The 6,402-nt window shown below is 41.6% G+C and overlaps 1 pseudogene; it reads left to right on the top strand.

Moving 5' to 3' along the window:
- Window positions 1–3,744: 3,744 nt before the first annotated feature.
- LOC123412964 lies at window positions 3,745–4,192 on the top strand (annotated as a pseudogene).
- The last annotated feature ends 2,210 nt before the right edge of the window (window positions 4,193–6,402 follow it).

Raw genomic sequence — 6,402 nt, 5'->3', positions numbered from 1 at the left:
AGCATTCACCTAGTGATAATGAAAATAATAATGATGATGCTCATGTAGATGCTCAACCTGAGAATGATAAAGAACCATATAATGATGTTGAGATAGAACCTATTGTTGATCTTGATAACCCAGAACCTAAGAATAAACGTTATGATAAAAGGGATTTTGCTGCTAGAAAGCATGGCAAAGAAAGAGATCTATGGGTCCAAAAACCCATGCCTTATCCACCCAAACCAACAAAGAACAAAGATGATGAAGAATTTGAAAGCTTTGCTGAAAAGCTTAGGCCAGTATTTTTGCATAATTGTTTAACCGTTATTTTAAAGAATACATCGTCACTAATAAAAGAAAAATACCTGAAGCTGAAATCTCTACTTTGGTTGCTAATTATACCTTTAAGGATGGAGTACCTAAAAAAGTATGATATCCAGGAATACCAACTATAACATGTTCCATAAAAAACTATGTGAAAATGGCTTTATGTGATCTAGGAGCTGGTGTTAGTGTTATGCCTTTCTCTTTATACAAAAGAATTTACTTGAATAAACTCACACCTACTGAAATTTCATTGCAAATGGGTGACAAATCAAGAGCCATACATATCGGTATTTGTGAGGATGTACCCGTTGTTGTTACTAATGTGACTATCTTGACAAACTTTGTTATACTTGATATGCACGAGGATGACAATATGTCAATTATCCTTGGTATAACTTTCTTGAATACTGTAGGGGCAGTTATTGATTGCAACAAAAGCAAGGTCACTTTTCATGTCAATGGTAAAGAACATACGATGCATTTTCCGAGGAAACAATTTCAAGTGAATGGTGTTAATGTTATTGAAAATTCTCCGAGTACCATCAATGAATGTTTTCAACTAGCTCTACCTACAACCAAAAATAAATATGAGATACTTATTGTTGGAGATATGCACATCCCCATTGAGACTTGATCAACCTTGTTAATGAATCAATTTCAAGAAGCACGAGGTCGTTGAATTCAGTATGCACAACTCTCTGTACCCATTTTTCTTTCCCTCTTATTTTTGTTAATTACAATAAAAATCATGATTATCCCGTTTTCTGATTTTCCCGTGCAATAGAATAGTGCCCAAAAATAAAATTTCTCCTAGTGATGTAAAAAATTACGCGATTTGTTTTCTCAATATTTGAGAATTTCTGGCACTAAAAAGACTCCAGGGGGTATCCCACGTGGCCACTAGATACCAAGGCGCGCCAGGCCCCTCTCGCGCTGCCAGGTGTCTAGTGCCCCCCTCGGGAGTCCCCTCACTTATTCCTTCATCCCACTTCATCACTCACCTCCAAAAAAATCCCTCTAGATCTCTTTCTCGTGTTCTTGCTCTTAAGCCCATGGATTTCGATCTCTTTTCTCAAAACACTGTTTCTGAAACTGCTTGTAGGGATTGCGCCTAGAAATTTGTTCTTGAAAAAATGAACCACTTCAGGAGGAGATCATACAAGAAGAATGTGAAGGGGGTTGTTGGTGAATCATCTACTGTTCGAATCATTACCAAACGATAGGAGGTCCGGCCATGCGAATGGCCACACACTCCTTTCATGGAACAAGCCGGATTTCACCATGAGTTTGCACAATTCGTGGCAAATGCCGGGTTGACCAACTTCATCACAGCTGAGTGAGACTAATACCATACCCTCACTAATTCCTTCATTCAAAATTTCTATTTCCTAAATAAGCATGATCCACCTTTAGTGGAGTTTAAACTATATGCTCAGACCCGCGAAATGCCGCTTACTAAATTTTGTGAGATATGTTTAATTCCCTCTCACAGGGAGTTAAGAGAACACACACCGGTTGCGTTTGCGGATTTCCTTCTCACCTTAACAATGAGTGAGATGACAGGTGTGGCAAAAGCCACAACCCCGAGCCTGCAGCTTTCTTAAGTGCACTACTTTCCTTTATTTATCATGACGTGTTTAACTGCTAGGGGGAAGGGTAGTATCCTTCGCGCTCCTTACGTTTCCATTTTGCACCGAGCTCTCCATAATGACCACACCTTTAATTTGGGAGCTACTATTGCTCGACGTTTACACAATAACAGATGTAAGGGTAAAATCCATGGTGGTATTTATGCCACCCATTTAGCAAAACGCTTTAACACCCCTTTCCATCATGATGACTATCTTTTACCACAAGCTGATGTAGATCGCCAGTCTATGATTGATCACCAATTTATTGATAGTGATGTTTCCTTAGGAAACCTTTTGCATAACTTAGTCTTTAGTGAGGTTACATGAGAAATTATCTCGTTGTGTGCACCTACTTTGTTTGATTCTATTAACATGAACGAATACACGATCATGCCCGATGACATTATCGCCTACCAGAACGCTCAGGCAGCGGCCGAGTAGGAGCCCCAGGAGTGGGACTCTCTGGTCCTGCCACCCAAACACTTCGAAATGAGGCCAGACGGCTACTACGAGTGGTGATTACCAAGCTAGGCCAAAAGCCTTAGCTTGGGTGAGTACGTGTTTCCACCGGCTTTACATTCATGCTTGCATATTCTTGTTGTCGGTGCCCACACTCTTGCATGGTGCTATCCTTGTTAGATTTATTTTCTTGCCTTCTTCTCGTGTGTTTGAAAAACTTGCAGAAAATCTAAAAGTATTTCTCAATTCTTTTCCTTTTTTTCTAGTGTAATTTAGTTGTAGAATTAATAGAAAACCCCAAAACATTTCTCTTTTCACTACAAGAAATATGCTCATACATGACGTTCTTTAAGATGTCGTTGATGAATTCGTCATAAATCTATGACAATTTCATCCGAGATTGTCGTAAGACGTTTGAGGAGATCAAATCTACATATAAATTACGACGATGTGAGTCAAAAACGTCGTAACCGCATAAGATGAGATCGTCATAACTTTTACGACGATTATAAAAATGCCATAACATGTTTTAACTATGTTGACATGTCACTCGTGGGTCCATTCTATCCCACCTCATACATGTATTGAACTGTTTTTATACCACTTTTCTGCTGGGCTATTTTTCATCTTACTTTTATATTGGGCTGGTATTTTATCCTCCATGCTTGCTAATGGGTTGGTTTGTCGTCTGTCATAATATTTTATATTATACATAATATATGGTCTACTATTTTTTTAAATGAGTTGCTACATTTTTACAACAAAGATTTGGTAGGTTCTTTACAAAAAAACCTATTATCTAGCACTTTGAAAAAATGGTTTTTTTGTGCAAACAAAATGTAAAATCTCTTTGACAACGTTGTTTGTCATACCAACATACACACATGTGAACAATATTGGGTCATTATAACAAACTATAAGAGGATAAAATATAAAACAAACAAACAGAAAACAAAAAAAAATTATATAAACTTAATTTTGATTGGTGGAATCTGCTATGGCATGGATCGATGACGTGTTAAACATCCATCCGTCCATCCAACCCACCGGCTCACCAAACCCTAGGCTTCGCTCCTCACGTACGAGCACCACGTCCTTTGCTCTGTCTTCCTCCTTCCCCCGAATCCCAGATCCACCCAACTAGCCGGCGGAGGCCACCTCTCCCCTACCCCCACCGATGACCTACCGGCCTCCGACCTCTACCCCACTGCCGGCACACCCAACCCTCTCCTCAACCCAGCCGCCGAGTCCAACCTCACATCTCTCACCCGCACCCGAAACCCTAGCTCATGCACATGGCGACGAGGCCCGCCCAACGCAGATGCCGACGAGGAGGAGGAGCGAGATGCCCGACCTACCGTGCGACGGGGACGAGGTGTGCATGGTGTGTCGCGTGGCGCCGCCGCCAGAGGTGGAGGTTCTGCGGTGCGCGACCTGCACGATGCCGTGGAACTCCTCGTGCCTCTTGTAGCCCCCTGCGCTCACCGGCGCGGCCGGCTGGGCCTGCCCCGACTGCGGGGATGAGGGTGCGTCCCCCTCGTTCGCCCCGGCGCCTGCCCTCACTGCAGCCCCCGGGGGCGCCGGCGGCGGGAGCGGCCTCCTCGCCGCCATCCGCAAGATCGAGGCCGACGCAACCCTCTACGAGCAGGACAAGGCGTGGCGCCGCCAGGAGCTCGGCAAGAACTTTAGTTGCGTCTTCTGCATGAAGCTCCCCGAGCACCCCGTCACCATGAGCACTGCTCAATCCCCCCATCCCCTCCCGTGTTCTCCGCCGTCAGTTTTCATCAAATTAATAAATGCCCATGACTAAATCCATCATCGCTCTGCTGCTAGTAGTATAATCACAGGCTTGCGCGTGTGCGTGCTTCTCCTAGATGCGTGCAATTGGAACTCCTATGCGCCATGCGCGTAGGGGAAGTTGTGCTCTTCTCTGCTAACTTTGGAGCAGGCTTCTGTGTCATGGGGTTTCGAGAGAGTGAGGCTGACACCCCATCAGTATGATTTTTACAGCGTAAACTTTTTTTAATAGAAATTATGCATTGATGGATGTCCGCTGTCAAAGAGAGGGCACATCAATGCTGATTATTTTATACCTCTATCTAGATGGATGCCCAGCGCTGATTCATGAGCATTGTCCATGGCTTCTCAGCATCTCACCCGTGACTTCGTTAGTTATCTTATCTGAAGTTAATTGGAGTTTTTTCTTCTTCTATTTCCTTATTGGAGTAACTGAATGCGTTTTCATATTACAATTCTTGTTTGATATGGTCCCTTTTCAGCTTATGACCTACTCTCAAATTTCAGGCCCCTTGCTGTATAGCGGAGCCGTTGCTGCTATTTCATCACCTTCAAAGCGAGCCCTGGTAAAGTTGCTTCCAAATGTCGACCCCGAAAGTGGTGGATCCTGCTTTCCAAGGGGCTGGCCAAAAAGTGTATCCTTCCACACGACTATCAGCCGGTTATCTTTGATTGAATTGATTTTGTTCATTAAGCTCACAAATCTGGATTGTACTTCTTTATTTATGTATGTGTGCCCCTTGACGTCACTTAGTGGGATAAAAAAAAGGTGAATTGAAGATTTTAAGCCAGTTCCATTGCCAAAATCTGATTATGGTAAATTCTATTCTGGAGATTCATCTATAGTTTTGCAGGTGATTGCTTTGACTCTTGCATTCTCTAATGCATCATTGATCTTTCTGTTTTTCTATCAAGCAAAAGTTACTAAGCTATTTCTTTGTATTTTTCTAGACGACTTCTCCTAAGGGTGGTGCATACCTGTACGACGTCCACTTATGGATTGGGAAAGACTCAAGCCAAGTACACACCGTGTAAACTTCAATTTCCGTCACACTCAGAAACCCATTTTCAACTAACTCACGACTTGTCGTTGCGCAGGATGAAGCTGGAACTGCAGCAATCAAGACGGTCGAACTCGATTCTGTACTTGGGGGTCGTGCAGTCTAGTATAGGGAACTCGATTCTGTATTTGTTGTTATCGCTACACCATCATTTATTCTCTGATGATATGCATGTTCGTCATCCAGTTCCTCAACCCCAAAGGTGAATTTTGTTTGCTGGTATGAGTTGTGTGCTCTAGCAAATCGTTGTCGTGATTCTAAATTGTAGTAGTCTCTTCTGTTGGCGTTTTACATCATGTGTATCACTATCAGTTAAGAAATGAATATGTGAAAGCAGTACTTCTTCATATCCAACTCCAAATATGTGTTTCTCAGTTTGTTGATAATTTAGATGCCCCCACTCATGAATCATTCCAGGTGAAAATACTGAACAGAGCTATGCATATATACTGTTGAATTTTAAGCACAATTTAACTAGTAGGCTGTGGTTATGGACTTGTTTGGACGGTTTGGTGTGATAAACTTTGAGATTGTTAATTATTCTGTTTACTGGAACGAAACTAATAGCTGGCCGTATCTAGATTGTCTATATTAATCTCGTTTGACGAATAGATGTTCTACTTACCTGTTTTAGTTGAACTTGTGAAACCCATGGTTATATTAACAGTAACACTGTGTGGTCACTCAGTTGGAACTCGAAAGTGTTAGCTCAACGGATGTACGTACTTTGTTATATTCTTCTTAGAACAATAAATAAATGGCGTAATTACTGAAATCTCAAAGTGGTTACTAGCTCAACGGATGAACTCAAAATGTGTGTATGTAGTGCTTGAGAGCAGACCTAATTATTAACTGAAACACCTTGTAAATATTAACTAATAATAGCTATAAATTTGGATGTCGTAAGAAACACACAAGTCTGAAGAAACCACACACATTGTCAGAATGTGCAGCCAGCTTATCTGGATTGTGTATTATTCTAAGTAATCATATATGTGTAGTGTAGTATTCACTTGTTAGTCTCCTCGATTTTGTAGTATATATATGTTAAAAGTAAAATAACATATGTGTATTTCAGCTAAGTTTTGGCATGTTTAATTTGCATGGATTAGAAAATTGTAGTTAGCCGGTTATGTTGATGTTAC

Source organism: Hordeum vulgare, chromosome 7H, assembly GCF_904849725.1.
Source record: "Hordeum vulgare subsp. vulgare chromosome 7H, MorexV3_pseudomolecules_assembly, whole genome shotgun sequence".
NCBI lineage: Eukaryota > Viridiplantae > Streptophyta > Magnoliopsida > Poales > Poaceae > Hordeum > Hordeum vulgare.
The sequence above is the reverse complement of the archived record's forward strand: the minus strand, read 5'-3'. Positions and strand labels throughout refer to the sequence as shown.